This window comes from Lytechinus variegatus, chromosome 1, assembly GCF_018143015.1.
Source record: "Lytechinus variegatus isolate NC3 chromosome 1, Lvar_3.0, whole genome shotgun sequence".
NCBI lineage: Eukaryota > Metazoa > Echinodermata > Echinoidea > Temnopleuroida > Toxopneustidae > Lytechinus > Lytechinus variegatus.
In genome coordinates, this window is record NC_054740.1 from 34,821,158 (window position 1) to 34,847,517 (window position 26,360).

Here is a 26,360-nt window from a genome sequence, read left to right on the forward strand (position 1 = left end):
TATTCATGCCAAGCTGGCTTCAATCCACATCCAGAAAAGGAAGCTTACTAAAAGCCAACACTGACTTTGTGTGTCATATTTTACATTGTAAAGCATGTTTTGCATTGTGGTTTTTCTCAAAGAGAGACGCCATTTTAAAGATGAATGTATATCGAATGTAATCGCATTGTACATATACGGAAGCTTTATTGATTCATGTACACAATAATGCAGTGGTTTAGACTTAAAATATTATTTACAAGCTCAAACACAACGCAAAATAAAACTGTTATATACAGATATGACATAATGTTATGAAATGAACACAATCGTGCTGATTATCATGATTGTTAGACACCAAGAGACATTGAGATATGGTGGATATTATGATCCAATATAAAACAAAATTAAGAAGGTAAATCAAAGGCTTGCCATAACCCCAATTAAAGTGAAAATTGTATATTTTATCATGATGAAGATATTATGAGGACGAGATTCGAGATAGACCTCTGAATCTCTCAAATAATCTTTCTAGAATACAAATCTGGAAGGTGGTCGAGAAAGTGGGAGAGGAGAGAGTAACTATGATAATGAAAATGAAAATTATAAAACAAGAAGGCGGCTATGGGGGTGGGGATTACCCGGATATAGTGGGAGAGAGAATGAAAGAAGGGTGAAATGTGTGTACATTATTATAAGTCATGTGAATAATTATAAAAGAAGGAAAGAGTACGAATGCTTTTAAAAGAATCCTAACGACAGGTAGGCCTATATTATCTGGAGCGATGGAAACGAATATATAAAGCTTAGAAAACTGATTAAAAAATTAATGATAGAAAGAGAAAGAAAGAGAGAGAGAGAAAGAGGTAGAGGGGGTGTATATACGATGTCTCGTAAATGTATGAACAAGACAAGGAAAAGAGAAAGCAGACTATATTTATTCTGACATGTCTGATGAGTTCGGGGAACAAAGGATATTACCGACACCATACAGGGTCGCATGGAGGTTAATGTACTTTAACCATTCGGCATAACGAGTAATTCTTATGCATATGATTATGATTATTATGTATCATGATAATTCGCTATTGTACAAACGAAGCGTTTGTCACAGTCTGTGTCTCCCGAATAACAAAGTTTATTGATACTGTATCATGTCCTTGACTCACCAGCTACGGTATGTGTTAATGTGGCTTTCAAGTTGGGATACTGTTACTAGTATTAATAAACAGAAGGGCTCATGAGAGGAAGTATGATGCTAATTATATAAACCGTGAAAACGAAAGAACTGTGGACTCTGGCGACAGTAAAAAAATCAGATAACAACTGGGTACGATTTCGGTTGTTTTCCGCGTATATATACAAAAATTTGATTAATTTCAGTGGCGGATATGACTGTAATGGACTAGAAACACACGCCCCCTCTTTGGCGATTAATGACGACTGTGTGTCCCCATTTCTCTTCCTCTCTCTGATCATGGACCTACCACTCTGTAGGTCCATGCTCTGATCAAGTCAGAAAAGAGAATTGTTATTCAATTTTCACCCTACAAGCCTATTCATGGTGCTACCTATCCCTTACCCATCTCATCTCCAATCCCCTACCATTATCTTATCGCTGCTCAATACTTCACTTCTGATGATATATCAAATCTTTCTTCACTTTTATGCTATCTGTTCAGGCATATTTGACATTTGTTGGAGAAGCCTTCCGACTTTCATCGCATCAATCTGCCAACTACGGAAATAAAAAGAATCACCCATGAGGTCGCACAGGTGAGCTGAAAAATAAATGTTTCATCAAAAAGTAATTTTGCTATCAAGATTTGCATTCGCGATAGCGATAATAGTTTTTATAGTACGTGTAATTATGTTTTTGTTTCGACTCAATTGCGTAGAATGTTATCATTCTTGAAGATACATTTTCTACGTAAACGAAATTTGTGTATTTGATAAATCACTTTCATTGGACATTTTGATATGAAATACTGCACACGTTTTGATGTTGTGGCCAAAGTCGTCCTACGTATTATCACATTGTTATAACGAATTACACGTCTCACAGAGGTAATCATGATTTACATTTTAGCAGTATAACCAAAGCTTATAGCTTGGTCATGGAAAGCTTTTATATTTACAGTTTAAAGTCGAATCTGTGAGGTTGAGCTGGCCCGTTACACTTTTTACATTTTTCTTTTGCAACAGTAGTGGATATCACCAAAAATCTACCTAGATATTCTCCCTGATTATACATGAATAAATCGGGCGATGAATACAGTCAGTTTTCATGATATATAGAATTGAATAGCAAAGGTAACCTCATACTCTTTGGCGGTGTATAATAAAGGAATCGAGAACGAACCTTATTTGACACACAATCTGCCTTGTGACGAAACCTATTTTTATTCGAGGACGGAGGTAAACTGACGGATAATGGCCCTTAGCGTGTTGTATAACAAACAAGGCGGACCCCACAATTAACAGTTTTCTTTTTGAGGCGATTAGAGGTACAATGTAATAGTTTGAAAACTGTCTAAAAGTTTGGCAATTATGCTCCATGTAAGCTATTTAACAATCACGATATTTCTTTAAACGGACGTTCTATTGTATAATTAGGCAGTGATCTGCAAGGGAGTGGATATTCGGAGTCTGTTGTTATCTCGTAATAAGCATGGTTATGTGACCGAGGGGATGATGCAGTCTAGTCTGCTGGGCAAACCCTTCACTCGAAATAAGGGTCTGGATGTGCAGCCTACTCATGCCTTGTGTACTGAAGGCTCTGTGCTAGTCTTTGCGTGGAGGCACACTTGTTGATCAAAGTTCCAATGAGGGTCTGTGCCTGCAGACTAGATGCAGTCCCTGAGGGGCGTCATTTCACTGCCACAGACGGTGTCGTCTTTACACCAAATGTACTGACCATAAAATAATTAAGGGCTACATAAGTGGGGAGTAAGTCTATACGCTCTGAATTCCGTGGATATTTTTTTTTACTTATAAGATTTAAAAGTAAAATTCAGTATTCGATTGATCCCTAACTAGAGTTGATGTGGATTATTTCAAAGCCATTCAATTTAGTGTGTAGAGTAAGGATAATTGCATTTATCAATGTCATCATCATATCGCAAAAAACAAAGGATTTTTTCCTTGTGAAGTTTATTTCAATCATTCATAGATTTTGTTTTATAACACTTTCTCAAACACTTTATCCTTTTTAAGATGAAATATCTTTTGTCACGTTTATTTTGCTAATTACAATCCAATATAATATACGTTAACACTTCCCTGGTTTAACGAACCATTATGCAAGTATAACAAACGCTTTTGTTTTAAAGGATTAAGTTTCTAGCGTCGCTTATGATTTTTATTGCTAGCTGAAAAGAGGTATTTGGAGACAAATGTCTGTAAGCGACGAAAAGGCAAAACGTTGATCAGTATAACATAGCAGATAAGAACTATATTTGATGTGTCTGAAAATACTATTGATGATCCGAAGTCTCGACTTGAAGACCGACAGTATAGAATTCATTGGTTAATAAATTCTGCTACATTTTACAATATCGTCCCTTTTCGTCCTTTACGAAGGGAGAAAGTAAATCTTTAATAAGCTTTGTCGTCTGTCATGCCTGTCTGACTACAGACAGTGTAGGCGTATATTTCAAAGTGAATGAAGAAAAATAATTTACTTTAAAACAAATAGAGACAATTATGAGAATCAGGAGTGTAGAATATGGAAATGAGAGGCGAGCAAGAGAGGGCGCGTATGAGGGTGAGGGTGTGTGAGAGAGGTGCGTGTGTGCGTGCGACTGTGTGTGTGTGTGGATGGTTAGAGTGTCTGTGGATTTAGGGGACGAGGTAATTGTGGGTGTGTATATGTATGTTTGGAGAGAGAAGGATGGGGAGTGTATTTGCTGCGGGCGTGAATGAAGATGTGTGTGGGTGTGTGCGTGTGTGAGGGTGTGTATGTGGATGGTAAGAGTGTCTGTGGATTCAGGGGGTGAGGTAATTGTGGGTGTGTATATGTATGTTTTGAGAGAGAAGGATGGGGAGTGTACTTGCTGCGGGCTTGAATGAGAGGGTGTGTGGGTGTGTGTGTGTGTGTGTGTAAGTTGTATGAGCTCTATGGGAGAAGCATTTCTGAGTTAAGTGTATGAATCAGTTTAAATCATTCTTAAAAATATGTTCGACTCTAAAAACAGTTTTAAAAAGTTCTAGAAAATGTCAGTGATTTTGTGTGTGTATGTGTGGGATGGTGTGTGTGTGCGCGTAAGAATTGTTTTAGGCACTGTCGTCTATTTTTCCTCTTTATGTTCCCATCTTGTATAATTAAAATTTAAAATGTAATATCGCACACAGGGAGGGGATAGTGGTGGGGAAGAGAGAGAAAGAGAGAGAGTGAGTGGAGTGCTGGGGATGATTCTAAATTTATGAGTGATTGTCACGCAGGGTTATGTTTTATTGAAGCACAGTGTCATAAGGGGTGATATGTATGACCAAAGAATGACTTGCCAGTCATGTCTTCAAACACGCGAAACGGAATGCCTGACATGTTTCTTAAAGGCATTCGAATCTCCGAAAAAATATTATGAATCCGTCTTGTTTTATTGTAAAAACGGACTCTGATTTCATTCATGACTTCATTCAATATCAATAATATGTTGACAAAGCAGTTAATATCACTATGCGCTTCCCCATATTTTATAGGCCTATTTTTTAATCCTCTTAAATGCTTTTAAATCAGATGAAGGTATGATACACGGAATTCTTCATGTAAACGATATAAACCTTAATTTGTCAAGTATATCTAAATTTTAATATGCGGTATGGTTGAAAATGACGATGCCCTTGTATATTTCAACCACACGTCCTTTAAAATGCCGTTTGAATTTATTAAAAAAGATAAATTTCATTATCTAAATTGGTCGTATACTGGAATCTGGATATCGACTCCCTTTAATATGTTTTATATCCAGTACATAGGTCTCTCGAAAAAGTTACAAATTACAACATATGACAACAGACGACAGATCACGTCTGTCTGACTTTTTTTTTCATTTAGCCATTTTGAGTCTCCTCTTCAAGATATATCCACGGACAAATGAAAAAGGAGAGCAGTGATTTTGTTTCATGGGCATTGAAGAATTCCACAGAGAAAATATGGCTCCAAATATAATGGAGATGGTCAGCTGTTACTGGTTGTAAAATTGGTTGCAGGCCACTATTTTTGCCTTCCTCTTACTTTTTGTGCATGATTGAAAAAGTGCATAGCCTGAGTTCAGAGTAGGGAGTATTGAGTTTTTATATACTCACTTCTTGAACAAATTGTGGATTATAGGCAAGAATGATATTGTGTTGTTATTAAACAAAATACTAAAGCGTATCATTTTGTCAAATAAGTTGGTATTCTAACTATGATTATTAATCTGATCAAATTTATGTCCCATTCACATGCTGAATTGTCTATCTACGTTTTCTTATTGGAAAATGTAACGTATGGTGTCTGACCCTCTCCCCCCCAAAAAAGAAAATAAATATGCCATGTTATTTTGCGTAGGACCGATCAATTTAAATTGCATTGAACTCAATTTGAATTACCTGCTTGATTGATGTAACATACTTTATTTTCAAATCACAAAAGCAATGATAAGTTGAAATTTGGATGACTTGAAGAAAAGAAAGACATTTCAAGTCTCCTAGAATAGAAGGAAAATATAAATGTCATTTCGTACATACCCAAAAACGTTAAAAATTCAAAGAAGCAATAATAGATTCCTAGGTATAAATAATAGAATCCATTATCATTTGCAATTAGAATTTCAAGAGAATTGGTAATAATATGTCGGTAATATAAATGCAAACTAATTTCATCGCACGAAAAAATTTATGTGGCAGATATGCCTCATAAAACTTGAAATTTGATGTGGATGATGTATGATATTGGAAATGACAAATGCGTTCCCCTTACATTTTGTCATGAAGAATAATCAAATGAACCGAAGTGTGTGATGCGATTAATTGTGCCTTATATTTTTCAACACATCTTAACGGGTATTTTTGCTGTAATTTACCATTCCCCTGAGAATATAAACAACACCTGACTTCAAAGCGGGAAGTATAATCATTATAGACATTCACCATAGCAAATATACAAACGGTACAACGGAGACTATAATCGTTATTTCATCCACAATTCGCACTTGAAATAACTTTTTGGGTCGGATGGTCGATTCAGAGCGTCTACATTCTAGATAATGGCACTCTTACAGTTATTATCCACTGGTTACGAGAGCATGGATCGTTACTCCAGCAAATACCAAATTACACGTCTAATTTCACTGATCATCTCACGAAATTACTCCGGCAAAGACTTGTCAGACATCTGTATGAAACAGATAGATCAAACCCCAAACATGTAAATGAAACTATTCAATGAATTCAGAAGTTTTACATAATTATTATGCAGGTGTCAACTGTTTAAAACTAAAACACATACATGTTGAGGAATAGCAAATCGTTTGTCACAATTCACTATGACTTAAATGTGATAAAAACCATTTGAAATGAAGTAAAACTTTGTTAGAGTGTCATGATTTGGCTCACGTGTTGGCATATAACACTTTAGTCGTTTATAAAATTGTTTTTAATTTTACCACCATATTTGTGAAACGCCATTTGTATTTTGTAATCTGGCAGACGTGGTTTCAAAACCCCAAACCATTACTTTTTAACACTATTCTAGTGATGATCATTTATTTAGTGGCATTGTACAACATTTTAGTTTTTTTCATCATGTTCTCAGATATAGAAACCTAATATTTACCAAATGTCTTATATAAAAAATCATTACTTTGAGATTAGTCTTCATCTCCTGGAGAAAATACATAAAACAGCGAGTAATAATGGTTATCCTCGACTAAAAAGCCATTATCCATGCATTGGTTTCGTTCATTAAAATGATTGGTTAACATTGGTTTGACTTTTTAAAAATCTGAGCTAGAAGGTCACACATGTCACTTGTGTCTGTGATATGTTACTAAAATGAAGCCCAGAAAAAATTGAGTTCAAGAATGATTATTTAGTGCTTCAAAAATTGAAATTTAAAGTGACCGGAAACACCATCTTAATTTCATCCCATACACTTATGTCTACTATTCAGGCGTCTATAAGACGCCTATTTACAGAATCGGGGTTTGCCTTGTAGTTTTAGCTTTTCATTCTCAATGATGGTTGTTTTCAGGGTTTATTAGTTCTAATACATGCACATGTACACATGTTTCATCTTGGTTTGAGAATTTTTTAAATCGGCTGGTCACAAAGTTAAACAATACCTTTAAGTCATATGAAATGGATGGCTTCATTACGACGTTTTGGTTTTGAAAATTAGGAATCATTATGGCAATGGGTAGGATGAAATGGAACACCCGTCTCTTCATTCTTTATACCAGGATTTGTGGATAAAAACATGACAAAGATAGAAAGACATTAGACGATGCATAGAAATATCGAACGTCGAATAGATTCCCCTGGGCAAGTGATAATATGAAAAGCCACATATCACCTGCACATCTACCTCCCACTTTTCCTTCCTCTCCAAGCTTGCATTATTTACCCATTCTACACAGGATTTTCTTAGCCCCGGACTATCGCTAACCCCGTACTATCCTTAACCCCGTACTATATTTTTTTCCTTTTCACACATGCCAAATTGTTATTGCTAACCCCGGATAAGGAATGCTTGCTTTTCACACACGAAACTCTATAACCCCGGACTAGTGGTTTTTGCCGATCATTTGTAGTACAAGTACTTCACTCGTACACTTTTTACACACGCTAAAATTTCCTTAACCCCGTACTATAGGTGGGGCTAAATTGCCATTTAGCCCCACCTATAGTACGGGGTTAAGCTTCGCCCACTTTCGTTTTACACTAGCGATCTTAACCCCGTACTATCGCTCTTAGCACCGCAGTTGCTGGGATAACCCTGCTTTTTTGCAGGGCTAAACAATCCCGTACTAAAGGTGGGGTTAGCCCACTTTGCAAAAATGCTGTGTAAAAAGAAACTGGGCTAAGCTTAACCCCGTACTATAGGTGGGGCTAAATGGCAATTTAGCCCCACCTGTAGTACGGGGTTAAGGAAATTTTAGCCTGTGTAAAAGGGTATGTCTGTTGGTCATGTTTGTCCCTCTGTCTTTTTCTCATATCATTTTTTTTCTATATTGTCATTTTCATCTTTATCGATGCTGGTCCAGGGTCCCATAACACAAAGGTTAGCGATTGATCCTAAGTTTGATTTATACGATTGATTGTTCATTGTAGCCAATGCAATCAAGGTATTCTTATACGATGATCGCTAAACTTTGTGTATACGGGACCCCAGAATGTCCTTCAATTTTCACCAAACGATAAGAACAATGGTGTGAAAAAGACACAAACTTTGATTTCATGATTTTTGGAGGTCTCTTCTATTTTCTTTTTTATTTTTCATCCCACAAAAAAATCAGAGAAGGGTTAATCACCCATGACCCTGTGTTCCCACCCCGGACAAGAACATTACGTTAATGAAATAGCTAAGGGGGGGGGGAAGATGACGCCCTTTTAAAGATTTTTTAAACGGAATACATACTTAGATGTTCAGTTGTGTTGGCGTTTCTATACTCATTGGTCATGTTGGTTATAAGTGTTTTGAGAATGTGACGTAATGAACGGGATATCGCTGCCTCTGCCTGAATAATCATGGAACAAGAGGCTTTTTTTTATAAACATAATTCAATTGTTAGAAATGGTCACTTGCCCCTATAAAACCAACCTCATTTCACTGCATTACCATATTGTATCATTTTCTATGACATTTCCATGAAAATTTATATGTCATGATGTGAGGAATATCGCAGCATTTCCGCATTGAATTGAACACCGTAATGAAAACATGGAATCGCCGTTGCTGCGTGGAGTTGTGGTTCTACATCACATCCATCATCCGTTTCAACTTTCATAAAATGAATATTCATAATGTTTTACCTGCTCTGGTCGGATCATTCCAGTTTATCCCCCTACATCATATCCTGTTGATCCCTTAGCTTTTCAGCATCACTTTGAAAGGAGAGATGGATGGGGGAAACGAGGGAGGAGAGAGACTGATCAGGTCTTCTCCCCATCTTGTCGGTCATTGAACCAGGGAGTTTGGGAGGAGATCAACGGAGGGGATATGCATTCCTGGGTAACATTCACCCATTAATTCAGGGAGTGATTCCTCCAGGTGGGATACAATATATTGACGGCTTTATTGCTTGGGGAGATGATACTGTTACTATCATGATTCTACAACAGGCATACTACTTAGTCACATCATACAAACATTATCGTGTTCTAGCAGGTTTTCGAAAAAGGCGAGATCGTTACCGGAAACTTTGATGGGTACAAAAACTATTCATGCCAAAAAAAAAAATGAAAATTCATATTTTATATAGATTTGAATTTGGTCATATACCACAAAATTAAATGACATATCGACGCAATATTAGCGTGATAAAACATACCGGGTGCAAATATCATTCGCCGTTTGTCATGAAATTTTTAAAGACTAGCGATGTCTAAAAGTGTATTGAGCTTTTACGAATCATCACCTCTCGTTTGAATGATCATGTTATATATATGAAAAAAGTGACTGAGTCGGGACAAACCTGGAACTGACAAGTGCAAATGCTATTCCGTTAAAGGACCCATGCGCGAGAAAATGCCAAATTCTGTATTACTTTTACCCTTTGGCCAGTGTATCTCGATGACTTTGTATATTTGTTGTGATGCCCATTGCTTAAAAAATCAAATAAACAGTCGCCCAACAGGTGAGAGGGGTCGGGAAGATATGTGAAAATATCTCGGTTATGACAAGGTGGGATAAAATATATTGTAGATGGATGGTATAGATTAAGGCTCCCTTCACTTCTCGCGTGCTTTCTGACGATCGAGGAATGGTCCGCGAGCGACGTTGCGGTCAGTGACCGGCCGGCGCCCGAAGACCAGGCGTCAGGATGAAGGGTGGGTGGGTGTTGTTGGTCTTAAGGCTGGTTTCGATCTGGAAGCAGATGTGTGATGGTGATGTCCCACATGCCTGTTCTGTGGTTGTACTTTGCCATAAGAGATATTGGTCTGTTATCCGTATTCAGATTTCATTGAGACAGAAGTACGTGAAGGTGTAAACGCACGAGTGAGAGGGTGTGGGTAGGACAAGGATTCATTTGTATGTTTGTGGGTGTGTGTGTGTGTGTGCGTCACACATTGCAAATTACACTGACAATGTTACAGAAGAGAGAGATAAAGTGAGAGAGAGATGTGTGTGTTTGTCCCGGGGGGGGGGGCACTCGGTATATAACGCATGGTGGGTATGTGCCGCTGAGGGGACCCCCATTTTTACACTCAAATTTCCGTTCCAAGGCATAGCATTATTTCGAAGTAATGTTGTAGCTGTAATCGGGAGTTTTCGTTTGGTGTGACTGTATTATGATGTACGCATAAACTTAAAGGCCACCGCACACCTTACGACTGTTTGCGATCCGGTTTTGGAATAATCGCATTTTGCTCATTTTCTGAAAATGTGAATGTACCATTTAATTTTATTAGAGACTAAAATTAATCAAAAGTATACTAAAATAACCATTTTGAAAGATTGCAAGCCTTTATTGTGGAGTAAAGGCCAAATTAGTTTCAAATTGTAGCCAATCGTACGACTGCTATGCCGTCATTGCGACTAGATATCAAATTTGCTTTTATGCTAAGAACGATGATAGCATAGTCACAAATTTGAACATAGGTATTCGTACGATGATTTCGAACATTACACAGTAAGATATTTCAAGTCTCAATATTAGCATATACGTTTTATTCTAAAATTGAGTCGCAGACCAATCGTAAGGTGTGCGGTCGCCTTGAAGTAAAGACGGTGAAGATGAAATCATGCAGAAGCTCGGGATGAACTATTTTGATTGTAGAATTATAAGAGAAAATTAAACTCCTAATTGGTGAACTGATGAACTTGATAATAAAATGCAGAAAGGCATGACTTTGTATGCAAATCCGTATCTATGGTATCATCACATTTTCAAAACAGCACCACAACGGCATGCTACAGTACAAGAGGGTGAAACAATACACTATGATCGAAAAAAAAGGTGGCGCCGGTAAGAACCATACGTGATATTTCCACGTTTTGATGGTACTATTCTTGTATTCACAGCTCTTTGTATGGAGTGTTGTCTAACCTAGATTTTTAGCTCTATTGAGATTTTCCACTTCTACCATATGCCAGGCACTGTTAGTGAAATAAAAGAAATTGAAACTTTGCTGAGAAGTAATTTTTTTTGCAACCAATATCGCTAATACTGCTGTTAAGATTTTTTTCAATATGACCATCAGATGAAAAGATCTTGCACACGTTGCCACGGCACCTTTTGCACAGCATTTACACCCACTGCTCATTTATCATTTATTAGTTTAATGAAATATTTTCAAAGAATTAATATTTGTACCAATGTGTGCATTTGTTAAAAAAAATAAAAGAAGAAAAGAGAGAAAAAAGGCAGGATAGTCCTGCAGTCGGAGAAAATCGTTAATAGTAGAGTATCTTTGCTGCAATTCTTTCCTGTTTTAATTTTAAAATATTCAGCGTAGCTTGAGTATTCACATACTATTATATCCTTCAAAGAATACTATTTTACTTTAATTCACTCTTAACTTACAGAATTTATAACACTTTAATATTTTAAATGGATTGCATCCTAAATTTCAGCATTAATCATCAAAATGGACTTCAGGTACAACTCGTGACTGAATTTTTGAAAATCCACCACTCCCCCTCTTCAAGGAGTCCCGTGTTCTCCTCTGCCTTTGAGTACCATTTTCATCGTCAACATCCTTCTCGCATCACCTGTATTCGTAACTCCAACAGGGAAATGTTCCAGGCTCACATTTTTTTAAATGTTATTGGAAGACACCATACCCCGGGCAATCATCTCCATTATTGCAATAAATGCCACCAAGATGGATGAACTTGTAGTTTCTTTCATTAGTTTGAGCCCATTCACATCTTAAACTTAACACATCGTCCATTTTAAGAAAATCTACTCGATGTGAAATAGGTTTACTTTCAGTTTATAGTCATTACATTTTGTAAGTGGGGTTAGGAAACTGCATAGTAGGTAAAAATGCACAATAATTTTGATTGAATATTTAAAAATCTAATCTTAATCTTATTATCAAAATTTTAAATATATTTATCTAGAAACATATTGAACGGTAAATATCCATCTGAATAAAAAAAAGTGTGAGCATATTTCGTTCAATAACTGTAATTCTTTACAAATCGTCAAAGCTATGGAATCCTTACAGACTACGAGTGTGCTTTTTTTGTTCTAGTAATCAATTTGCGAAAATTTACTCTTTGCATAAGCAGACATTGTAATCCGCTGATCGATTTATTGCTGAATATTATATAGCGAACAACCTTTAAAATTATTAAGATATTTGCCTCTTAACGTGTTGCGTTAGAGAAATAGAATGGTTTCTACATAGCCCTACAGCAATTTAAACAAAAATACAATTTGATTTTGATTTGATTTTATTGATTTCCGTTTCACAACATAAGTATGATAGCATGACAAGGTCGAAAATACTGCAAAACATAATAAAATATATATAACATAATCTTAGACTTAAGGAACACAATTCAACAAATAAGAAAACCTAATACAACATTTGTATTTTAAAGTAAAACAATGATCTATAATTCAAAATTTCTCGGGAATAAAAGAAAGAATGCAAATGATGGGGGCTGTACATAAGACAAGCATGAGAAGGGGGTATAAAAATGGATAATCACCGCAGGTTATTCATTCTCAGTGCGTCCGATACCAATCTATCAACGTCAATTACTGAGATGCGACAAAATTCAGTCTCTTTTCATCTTCGAACAACGCGCCCATAGTCCCACCTACCCAGGACGGCGTCATGTTATTTTAGCTGCTATACAAAGCCAAAATATAGGTTAACAATAGGAAAGAATTCAACTTGTTGTGTATGTCTAATCCTGGAGTTTATTTTAGTGGATACGAGGCTATTAATCTTTTTACTTGTAAGCTATAAAGAGAGGAGTCCGAAATAAAATAAACGTGAATAACAATGAACTCAAATGACCCTTTCTTCCCTTTCTTTGACGAAAGATGATTTATTTCGTCACAGCTCATCCTTTCAAATCAATGGGAAGTAGTATAACAGCATATTAAAGTAATATTCCATTCACGATTCATGATTAATGATATTAACATAATGCCTATGATTTCCATAGCTTTGGTTTATTGACCTTCAAACTAAAAACCTTTTAAAAATAGAAAGGGGTAGACTGAAGATTTTATCGAGTAAAACAGATTTCACATAAGACCAAAATCTCAGGAAGAGATCTAATTATTACTCGATCAAGATGGCCATGAAAACGTAAATATTTGTGTAGGATAGCATTCCAACTAGTGGTCTAGTGGTTCTGACTCTCGCCTTTCAAATTGAAGGTCGTGGGTTCTAATCCTAGCCATGGCGTGTTTTCCTTCAGCAAGAAATTTATCCACACTGTGCTGCACTCGACCCAGGTGAGGTAAATGGGTACCGGCAGGAAGAAATTCCTCGAAAAAGCTTTGCGCACCAGAATCGGTATACTAGCTTAGCCGGGGTAATATAGGAGCGCCTTGAGCACCTAGAAAGGTGGATGCGTGCACTATGCAAATCCTATTGTTATTTATTATTATTATTAGAAAACTTTGTTGACTACTTTGGCATTCTTGAACTTTATTAGTTAATAATCATATGAGGTATCCACGACAGACCAACCCTGCTTTTCAGCGGATTTCTACCTTTCCTCAGCTGCACTGTATAGAGAATTAAAAAGTTTTACCTACTAGTTTTCGCTCTTCAATATTTACTAATCATGAGGTGTAAAGATTTGAATTCAAGATAAATTTGAACTTGAACGTTAAATTGAACTATAAACAGATAAAGTCCTCGATTGCTATTCACTACATCGAACATGGTTCACTCTTGAAAATAAACTTCAAATTAAACTTTATACTTAGGAGTAAACCTTTACAACATATCCTGCAATCTTATGTAATTTCCTATAAACGAGCGAATCTGCCTGTCATCGATCCGTGATGGTGTGTTCATGAAACCATTAGATTTAATAACTTTCACTCCTTTTCATTGGTTCAGAAGCACTCCAGCACGCGTTAAACTTTAATGAAATGAATGTTAGAGTGAAGTCATGTTCCGAGAAAAAGGACCACGGGAGAAATGAATCGGATGTAAATGGGGCGAAAAAGGTGCACGTGAGGCCTCTAAAAGAGGGAAATTAAAGATACACTGCTTTCCTGTCTCCCAATTTTTCATATTTACTTGTATTTGATTTATAAGTCAGGGTTATGTAACAAATGGTATATTCTCAAATCGGTTACAAAAAAAAACTGATTAACGACAGAATGCACTGTTAGAGACTTTATCCTTAAAATAAAAGAAGTTCCTGCAGCAGAGTCTCGAGAATGCCTGTAATCTTACCAGATTGCGTAATCTTACATTATATCATGTAAATTACAGGAAATTGCTATTTGGTGTATGGAACCTTACAAATTTCCTTAAATAAAACACCATTTTCCCTTTTTTAAACAGACCTGTTCTGTTAAATTGTCGAAAAAAAATTCCTGCTTTATGAATTTACAGAATGATTCTGTTATTGCTTTCTGCAAATTTTTTTTCCTGTAAAATCAAGGTTTTTTTAAACAGTGTGTGTTCTGTGTAGGTTACCATCTGTCATATTATACCCCGTTGCTCAGCTTGATATTAGTCCCCATTTATTTTAGTAATTCTTCTCAGTTATTTCTGTTCTTCCTAATTCAAATGCTCAAAGTGTTAGAGATATTTTGTTAGTGGACATTTCATGGATGTATTTGGATTTAATAGATTAATCAAGAGTTGGCAGTTAAAAAATACCTAAGAGGAAACATGATTTCATGTCTCAAAGTTGGCACATGCAAGTAAACACAGACGTTAGAGAGAAAAGGCAAAATCAATTTGGTCTGGAGAGTTGATAGATATCGTGTTACCCACTCCAGCTGATAATTTATTGGAGAGCGTTTCCGCAAATTTACATGGCGATTTTTCATTCCTGAGTAATTCCTAGAAAAAAAGCTCCATGAAAAAATCTCTCGTGTTTCTAAAACGGGCCTCGAGCAATGGGCGCGTGGAGTTAAGTGTCATTCTTCTCCTCAAATTGGCAATTTACCGCGGAAGATTAATTCGAGTCAATATGGCGGTTCATGTTACAAATTGCACTGGTTGATGGAAGCAAGCCTGTTGGTATTTGTTTCACTTAATGTTCAGAAGTGGTAACATTGTCGGGATATAATCCTCAGTGTTTGGATTCAGATTCCTTATGGGGAGATCTGCATGTAGCAAGTTTCATAACCACATAGTTCATGCCTCAGCTGAATTGAAAGATGTTAAATTTAGTGGTAATGTCATAATAATGAAAAGCATCAGAGCATGTTTTGCATTTCGAATGAACACAATTTCAATGCATTGAGGGAGGGGATTTCTAAGACACACAGAGAGGGGAGAAGATGAAGAGAGAGGGAGAGAGGAAGAGAGAGAGAGAGAAAGAGAGGGGGGATATTAGTAAAGACATCATTTGAAAGAGTCGCATGCTACCTGTGTATCTGGTGGTCGCCGTCTGCCCCAACATGACCATCCCAACACGCACACACACAAATAGTGTAATTGTTTTCATAGTAATCAAATGTGCAAAAAGCAACCTCATGTCCAAAAGAAGATGTAAATTTATTAGGACAGTGCTTAATCATCCTAAGTCAACATCTCACGTAGATATCTAGACATATTTTGTACTATGTATTTAATAGGACTGCAAGCCCGCTTTGTGGAAGAGAGTCCAACTACAATAAACTTCATCAAATAAACATGAAAAAACCAAGTTGGTTTTCACCTATAATTTAAAGAGCTCCTTTGAAATCGCTCTTTGATTAAAAAGTAACTTGCTTACGATCTTCCTGCAACAGACCAATGACATATCCCGTTTTTTTTAATAACATATATCATAAATATATATCATAAATATCATAACTCCCGTTCCATAGACGGGTACATCATTGTGCTAATTTTCCATCATGAAGTAATATGGGAACCTTGAATTGCCCCGGAATCATGGCTATACTTCTTTAACCAAAATCAATTCGAGAGTGAGAGATGTGAAATGGAAAATGTTTAATCTATTCATTTAAATTCATATTGAAGATAAAAATCTGTGTATTTTCTGTGATTATTTCTTTTTTTTTCAAGAATGAACCTTTAAAGATCACATTTCCTGGCTGTAACCTTGCACTCCCTTCACATGCTCCTTCCAAACAAACCAAATACTATTGTCTACTGGGCTGAGCCCTTCCTAAATCATATAAACACACCGGATTGATAAGGTGGCCTTAAATGAACTCGGTGTTGAAAAGAAGCGAATTAGGGTAGTCAGGTCGGAAATAAACAGCGAACAAATTTGTCAGCTACCATAGTCGTGACATGAGCATTATCAGCCAAGGATCTGTTGGTTGTGTTCAGTGTGATGTGATAGAAATACTTGGTCCCATTTACAAGTTTTCATGCGAGGTAAATGACATTAAATAATGCATGTTCGTCTTCCCACACTATATTTCACATCGCACGTAGATATGAAGTAACTATAACGGATTTACTCGCCTGCTCTCTCATTACAAAAGTTCTTCGAATGATTAAAGTATTAGAATATGAAATGATGATTTTTTTTTTTATTGAAAGTGTATGTCACTCAAGATGACTTTATTTCTATTCATTATGTTGGCCTTGATAAAAAGAATGGGGCACGGGTTTAAAGCGATGAATAGCGAAATCATGTGTGAATGGCTGTAATTTGATATATTTTTTCAACTCTTATTAGCGCTCGTTGGCCTATAATTAAAGAGCATAGTCCAGTTTTTTAAGGAATACCTTTACAATTCAGAGTGAAACAAAAGGAAAAGCCCTTTTTTAAATTCTGTTCTCCCGAAAATTTAATTTCTTTGAATATGTGGCAAATTTGAAATGAACCTTAAAAAAACCCCATTATTTTCTTTCTTGTTCTCTTATGGGTATCGACTTCACAAAGATGGCACTACCTGAACTTTACATGCTATGCAGGCGAAGCTTTCTATACGACAAGTGGACTGGAATTTATAAATTCAAAACATCTTAAGCATCAATCCTTCGAGGAAAGTCAAAGGCAACAATGTCCAAACCTTTCATGACTTTTCTGTCGATCTGTAAGTCAAAGTGTGATACTTTGAGCCTATGTTTCTTGTCGAATTACACGGTACGTAGACTGACTATCTAGTGCTTCATGCATCGTCGACTGGTGTTAGACCAGTCGAGCGGAAATAGAGGCAACTTGGGAATATGGTGAAGCTATAAATGGGAAAACAAATCAACATTTGCGATTTGCGAATACCCTGGTCCCATGTCATGAATGTTAGAGTACAAAAATGTGAAGGAAAATTCAGACAGGCGAATGATTTTCCTCTTCTACCGAAGGCGAGCTTTTTCGCTCGAGAAAGTACTTAACTTTCCACTTAAAGTTGCTATGGGAACAGTGGTAAATAGTGTTATGTGGAGAAGCCTATATACATTAAGATTTATTAGCGAATAAAGTTTTGAACACCGAATATTTGAGGTATTTTTTTTCAATGCTTTCAATTTTCAACCATAAACGCATATTGTATTTTGAAAATTGATCATAGTTTTGTACTATGTCTACGCTCCGAAACCAAATGAATCGAATTTTACCAGGATGCAGAGACAGAGAGAGACATAGAGAGATAGTGAAACAGAGGGAAAAGGGATGGAGTAAGAGGGGGAGAGAGATAAGAGAGATGAAATGGGTGAGAGAGAGGGAGACTGAGAGAGATAAGTGATATACACAAGTTAAGATAGATGAGGAAGATAGCGAATTACAGAGAAAAGAAACAAAAATCAGATCGTAATTTGAAAATTGATCGTAGTTTGTACTATGTCTACGCTCCGAAACCGAATGAATCGAATTTGACCAGGATCCAGAGAGAGAGAGAGAGGGAGAAACAGAGGGAAAAGGGGTGGAGTAAAAGGGGGAGAGAGATAAGAGAGATGAAATGGGTGAGAGAGAGGGAGACTGAGAGAGATAAGTGATATACACAAGTTAAGATAGATGAGGAAGATAGCGAATTACAGAGAAAAGAAACAAAAATCAGATCGTAATTTGAAAATTGATCGTAGTTTTGTACTATGTCTACGCTCCGAAACCGAATGAATCGAATTTGACCAGGATCCAGAGAGAGAGAGAAACAGAGGGAAAAGGGGTGGAGTAAAAGGGGGAGAGAGATAAGAGAGATGAAATGGGTGAGAGAGAGGGAGACTGAGAGAGATAAGTGATATACACAAGTTAAGATAGATGAGGAAGATAGCGAATTACAGAGAAAAGAAACAAAAATCAGATCGTAATTTGAAAATTGATCATAGTTTTGTACTATGTCTACGCTCCGAAACCAAATGAATCGAATTTTACCAGGATGCAGAGACAGAGAGAGACATAGAGAGATAGTGAAACAGAGGGAAAAGGGATGGAGTAAGAGGGGGAGAGAGATAAGAGAGATGAAATGGGTGAGAGAGAGGGAGACTGAGAGAGATAAGTGATATACACAAGTTAAGATAGATGAGGAAGATAGCGAATTACAGAGAAAAGAAACAAAAATCAGATCGTAATTTGAAAATTGATCGTAGTTTTGTACTATGTCTACGCTCCGAAACCGAATGAATCGAATTTGACCAGGATCCAGAGAGAAACAGAGGGAAAAGGGGTGGAGTAAAAGGGGGAGAGATAAGAGAGATGGAATGGGTGAGAGAGAGGGAGGCTGGGATAGACAAGTGATATCGGCCTTATGCCAAAAGGGCCTTAACTGCTTTTGGCCATTCCGAGATAATGGCGTTTATAAAGGTTTTGGCCTCTCTAATAATCAAAAGTTTGTGGTCGTTTTTTTGCTTTTGAAGCCAATTTCGATAAACGTGTTAAGTTATTAAGTTTTACATGAAATGTGTTAAATTTATTATAAAATATTCAGAACCCCTAAAATCGGGTTAAGGCCCTTTTGGCATAAGGCCGACGAGAGGCAGATAGCGAATTACAGAGGAAAGAACCAAAAATCAGATGGAAGTGAAAAGGGAAAGTGAGATAAATAAGGAGGGGGAATGGGTAAAGGGAAGTCAGTGGATAGGGATGGAAGATAGAAATGGAATCGAAGGCAGGTAAAAGGGAGAGTCTGCACATCTCGAGACCGTTGTAATTGGAGCGTGACTTGATGATTAGTTTATGATGAAGTCATCCAAAAACTGGTTTGTCGCTCAGCATTTAACAGCCGGTGACAGATTCACCTGATGGACTTGCACATTTTGGAGAACACAATTGGGACGTTACATGCGAGATTAAATATAAATTCGAATTTTCGAATTGCATTTTATAAAAAAAGACAGAAACGAACTCTGATTTCTCTGAAAGAATCAAAATGTTTTATTTTGTGCATGTTTCGAAATTTCTAATGTGAGGCAAAGACTCGATTAAGCTTGCTAATAGTCATGAACCACATGGAAGACCAATTACTTTACTGGGCATGTTCATAATGGACAGTATCATTATAAAGAAAATTTGAAGGAGAAAGAAAGGAATAAACCCCAAAGCATTGACAATCTTGGATTGGATGGGACATGCAGATTTTATACATCATCTTCGCTCTACTTATTTCACCCTCTCTCTCCAACATTTCCCGGACTTAGTCAGTCCTACAATCGATACAGGAGTGTTTCTGCCATCCCCTTTCCCATCTCATCCTAAATGCATCATTTTACCATACTATAGAAAAGAAAACAAAAAACACATCCACGCTCCTACTGTTTCTTCATACATTCATTACATTAGCGAACCGGGAGCGCGCGGACATTGAACTAGACAGAAGTGAGAGTGGCGCCAAAAAGTGGCGCCGCGGGGGAATTTCACCTGGGTGTCGTCTGTTTCTGTGACTGCGGCTTATCGGGGTCTCCCCGCGTCACCGTTTTTAGATATTAAAGGTGCGATTCAAGTTTGTGAGTGGATGGATGCATCATTGAAAGGTTGTGGATGCCGTGGAAAATTGAAGGGTTAAAATGTCTCATCTTTCAATTGCCATGTTTTAATAGGCCTGTACGTTGCTCTTTTCCACTAAAATGCATTTTCTAAGGTCTAAATTGTTCTGTGAGCGTTTTATGTCGTTGATGAATGCGTCCTCCATACATTCGTTTTGTGTGTGTGCGAATGTTTTTGCAATGGATATTGTTTGTGCTGTGTAATATACGGTTATCTAATTCGATCCAATTGACGATGGTTATCAGAGAATTGAATCTAAATTGTTTCTTACTTTTTATGTGCTACCTTTATAACTTTCACTACTATCATATTTTCACGTAAGAATCGAAATACGACATCATATTCAAATTGGCAAGTGCATTATACCTTTATGTGATTATTTGAATCCTTGACAATTTTCAGATATATTATGTCAAATGTATTAAAAGTATTAAAAAAGCTTACTATTTTCGCTAAAGAAATCCGTCAGATTATATTGCTCCTAAGACCAGAATGTCACTTTAAGCTGTGTCATTTCTATACTCTAACCATTGACATGAATTGAGTATACCATACATATGCATCTTGTCTGGCTTACCTCTCCACCTGAAATTCCTGTCTCCTCTGAGTCTATCCCTTTCTTTCCTCCTTTATTTCCCGCCATTTTTATTTGCATTTTCATTTTGGCTACTACTGGTCACACTCTGAAACAGAATCTTCAATTACAAACACTTGCCGAATGCATGAGTCATTCTCTCAACTCTTAATTTACCTATTTCTTCGATTAAAATCATATAAAAAGTTTTCCCAAATCCCCGCTGGTATCACGTGTCCAAGGTACAGTTACAAGTTCTTTTTTGTTTGTATCCCGCAAGTGTTTTAGTGATTTTGCGCGCCGGTGTATGGATAAGTACTTTATTTTATTCATGAGTGTGTAAGGTAGAGATGAGTAGCATTGATTTTCACAAGCCGCTCTCTTGAGCTCTCGCGGATGTATACTGTCGAGATGATCTTGTTTAATGAGCGCTTTGCATGATGGGTAACATGATGAGATAGATTTAGTGATTATATCATTCAAGACCGGTGTGTCATCAATCACCTGATCTAGATTTAGGCAATATGTATTTTTTTGTTATTTGTTTTATCGATTTGAAATGCAAAGCGCTTATAAGCATGTGATATTGGTTTGTGGTATTTCCACTTTTGTTTATATATACACGTAATTTTATTGTAGAAAATTATATATAGTTCATGCATTTTATTAAAAAAATATTGCTGTTTATGACCGAAATTCGTGCAGGAGATGCAAAATAGTAATGAATTTATTAAAAAAATCAGAAGAAAGTTATCTTACGAAGATACTTGTATCATTAGTATTTGAAGGTTAGTTGGATTATTAGTTTATATCTTCTTACATCCGTTTAATTTTATGGTTGATGTCGGTTTGAAGGCAAACAAATGACATGTTCGATTGCAAAAAAAAGTGTGATAAAGTGTATTTGGCGGGAGGGCGGGAAGAAGCACATATAAGTGACCTATTTTAATTGATTATAAAAAGCATGTGAAGTATATATTAAAAAAAATAGGAATGTGATTTCTATAGTATCATCTGGCAAAACAATTATTTCTATTTCAAAATTGATATTAGCCACTACACTTTTTTATTTTACCGTTGTAGCATGCACGCCAGTAAAAAGCTGATTAAGGTGTGGAAATGATTCTCGGAATAATCTTATTATTTTCAGTGGAGCGAAGGGCCGTATTATATTTTGACACCATGATAATTGACAAGCTGAACTCAAGGTATGGTGTTGAACGAAATGCGCTTGAAAGTGATTGACTTGTGTAAACCATCTCGTATAAACGGAGCTTTGAGAAGGCGCCAATTAGAGAAATATTCACGACAAAATATTATGAAGCGCTCCAAATCCACGAACAGGTGCGCAAATATGAAAGGGGATGTAGGGCGATTTAAGGGAGTCTGTCCTCCCTTCCGCTGCCCGGATAAAAGTAGTTGGTGGTTGATTTTTTTTCTCTCATTCTCTTATTTCTCATATTTTTCTGCAGTTCCTCATACATCCTCCATGAACATCATAGAAATAAACGTTTGGTCTATCAAAAAACTATTAAATATCGATTGTTCGTGTAATGCAGGTGAATGTCTGCCTCTAAAATTTTAGGCCTAATGTATTCAACATTGAAATTTCAAATTGGCACAAAAGTAGATAAGAAAAAATATTTTGACATATTCCAGTATTCTTATGCATTAATTTGTCAAATCCAAATTGCAGCATTGCTGATCACATATTTTGTTTAATAATCATCACGCGGTGACAGAAGTTTGAGAATAAAATATTCTTATTCATTGTAATCTTCAAACAGGAATAGACATATATATATTTCTCTTTTAAAAAGTGTCATCAAAATTGTTTTTTGCATAGCTTTCAACTCCATTTTCGCGCCATTAATTCCTCTCCAAATCTCTCTCATACCAATCTCTCTACACAGGCACATATGACATATAGACGAGGCGTCCACCACTAGGCAGCAATCAGCCAATCACAGCCCTTCCTGGCATCACGTGCGTGTAATTACTCACGCATGTTGACTTCCTTTAACTTTTGTCGGAGATACACAGACGACACTGAGCCGAAAGCATCCCGCTGAAATCTCTCAGTTCGCGGAGTGCAAATTTTTGGAATAAGTCAGACGTCGAATCCTTTTGCTTGGAATGTGTATGTTCTTCCGAGGAGTTCTTTTATATGTGGATTTACTACACCTGACTTTAATTGGCCCCAGACACTGATATATGGATTCATACATTACTAAGCTACATAGGTATGTACCCCTTATCATTATCTTATGATTTGAACATGTTTTAAATTGCAAATTACTAAATCATACAGGATTTCACACTTTTATTCCTAAAGTGTTACTGTTTTCAAAATGAGAATTAATAAAGTGGAAAATCTCCAATCTTTCACAAACGAAAAAATGTATAGATGACCCTCCTCTAAATCGTTAAGCTTAAAAAAAATCTCATGAAGTCAAATATTAATCCTCCGTGTAAAATTATTCTTTTGATATATGCAAATATTCGAGCTGTTTATTATCAAAAGCTTATTTTATTGCACTGTCATATTTTGTTTGATGGAAACCTTATATTGTTTCCATGAAAACCATGGCAGGATAGAAGTCTCGTGGTCAGGTTTTGGGAAAATATCTTTCACCTTTTCTCAGTGTTGTCGTATCTGTCTGACTTTACAGTGAATTTAACTTTGAGATATCGAGTATTAACCCATTCTTTTCATCAATTTAGCCTGAAGCATTCTTCTCATGATCGGCTTCTCTAAAGTATCATTCTATTATTTATCTCTTTCCCCCATCTTCGCAAGTCTCACTTGCCATTTTCCTCTCGTCCATGGGTTGATGTAATACGCATCCTTTGCGAATTTATCCTTTTCTCTATTAATGTACGGATCTTTTCATCATTCTCTTACTTTTTCATTTTCGTTAGTAAAAAAGATTTTTTTATTGTTTTTCTTATAAACTCTCTCGTCATCTTTTTCCGTTTTTCCCCTCTGATCTAACAATTTTTGGTTGATATTCATTTGTTTCTCCCTTTGTTTCTCTTTGTCACTTCTCTTGTCATTTCTTCTTATGGGCCCCTTTCAAGTCTTTTGTTTCTTTTACTTTTTGTTCTGCACCAATGTACTCTTATTGTAGTTATTGTTTATGGATATATATGTGTCCCTCCCCCCTCTCTCTCTTCACCCACATTATCCCCATCGCGCTCTTTCTTTCAATTTTCCCCATTTCCCCCGTCATCATCACTCCTCCCTCAAATCACCTTGCTTTTGCCCTTTACCTACCTTCCTATGCCCATTTCTTTATAATGACTTTTCAATTGGTTCTGAATGGAGAGAAATCGGTTGCGACAAATCAGGAAAAACGCTGATAGAGACACCCAATGTTCCATAATTCATGGCTTAGGCTTGAAAACAAAAAAGTACAACGAACCCGTTGAGGTCCCTCTATACGTTAATTTTTTTTATTTCATGCATTGCAATTCTTGTAATTTAGGGTGATTAGTTCCAAAGCTGATATTCATAATTCCCTGTACAGTATATATCCATGGTTTGATTATTATGTCACAATATGTGATTTAGGCCTACATTATACTGTGCATTAAATAATTATTAATCAATGAGGTTTGAAATCTGCTGCGAATAAATTCTTATCAAATGATAGTTAATAATGTTAAAACCATATTTATTCAGAATCAATTCACTAGGGAAGAAAGCAACTTCATATGTATACATGGATAGTAATTAATTATTCGTCTTAGAGCACTCTGTTTCGTTATTATACAACGTGTTAGGTTCTTTTCTAAGTACGAATAATCTGTTTGCGATATAACTGAAAGTCCTATAATAATCAATAATCGCATCTATAGTCATAATCTGTGATTACTGGTCTGGTTTCTATATTATTATCAATGACGTTAAATTAATCATTATGATGTTATTATTGTACATAACTCAGAGATTTAATCTTATTGTAGAGGACCCAGAATTGAACCATTTCCTAGTATAAACACGATATCACATACACACATAATGTTCCCTAAAATTGACTGAAAAAGGAAACACTTGGAAGATTTCATCACATGGACACTATGAAATGAATTGAAGTATATGAAGAATGTTAAGTTACATTCAGGAAGTATATAACGGTATTCCTTTGAATGACTCCTTAAACGTAATTAAAATAGGAAAAGAGTCCCATTGTGGACAATCTACAATCACTTTCAGGGATATCCTACAAAGAAGAAAAAAACACGATAACATTAACGCAGTGTCCCGGGATGTTTAACAATGACAAAAAGAGTATAACAACGTTCAATATAGAAATTGGGATGTTTGAGTTGAAAACAGTATAGAGTTAGATCGAGGACGTGGTTTCTAAATAACACAATTGTTGTTTACTGGTATGATATTTCATTTCAATGACTGTAATCCCGAGAGTATTTCTACTCATTCTCCAGCTTCTTGTCATTAGTAAGGATTTAGGGAACAAATCTAACGCATCGCTGCAAATGCATGGATGCTAAAACCTTTTCGGTTATTTTATACAATCTATATACTATTGTGGTAAAAAGTTAAAAAGGAATCATTTGTGGAAAGGTTTTTCTGAATGCAACTGGGATTTCGCATGGAAAATTCAACATATTTATGTATGTTGGGAGATACTCTGATAAACAATAACTCCAAATAGCTGCATTTTTGGGAAATGAATTATCATAATACCATACAAGTTATGTATTTAGTTTTGTTTGCGATCTAACATCGTGATTATTTTGTATATTAATGTACAGTGTAACACTTAAATACACACAATTTCACATCCACCTCCACACACACACACACGCTCCCACATCTTCACATTTGCACTTTTAATATTTGCTTGAAGAATAGGCACTTGCACTGTGAAAATTTTGAGCGGATAGCTGATATGAATCGACCTCCCGTGTATGAAGCAGTTGCTCTATACCATACACAAACACATATTAAAATAAAAAATCAAATCTTGATCAATTTATTCATTCGTGAAAACAGAATATTTTAATAAAATCATACAATTTATTGGAATATAATATATGCTTGGACCATAAAAGAAGCACAATGATTTTTATTAAAGCTCAGCTATATAATTCAACAATACTACGAAATATACTTTTGATCAAAGATAAGCAGGTGTCAAACCCTACTCTCCCAACAACATAATCCACATCTACAACGAGGATTTCAAAGGGTAATTATGAATCGTTTATGCCAAATTGCCCTCATCAATAAATCAAGAATTCCACACACCAACACCATTCTAATGGGGACGCCATGGTAATAGGTGTCAACATGGTCAAAGATGACTTTGTTATCGTTATAATGATTCCTAGGGATAAGGATGATGATTCCACTGGTTGTCCATCATGACACTGACTGATAGGTTATAATTAGTAGTCGCTTTAGATCTCTTGGAAAACCTCCCGAATGTTTCGCGTCTACCATCCGGATCCAGCGGATGGGTAATTGATTCAGTCATTGGCTGTTGTGACGTAGTCACGTGATGAGAGGTTGGCGCCACAAGCCAATTA

At 36.2% G+C, this 26,360-nt stretch overlaps 1 protein-coding gene across 2 annotated transcripts in view; it reads left to right on the forward strand.

The window, feature by feature from the left end:
- The first annotated feature begins 1,644 nt into the window (after positions 1 to 1,644).
- Positions 1,645 to 26,360, forward strand: part of LOC121412452 — a 73,973-nt gene continuing 49,257 nt past the window's right edge. For both annotated transcript variants that reach the window (XM_041605271.1, XM_041605266.1), the window contains exons 1-2: positions 1,645 to 1,755; positions 22,715 to 23,044. The gene's annotated coding sequence lies outside the window, so the exon portion shown is untranslated. The remainder of the gene's footprint in view (positions 1,756 to 22,714; positions 23,045 to 26,360) is intronic.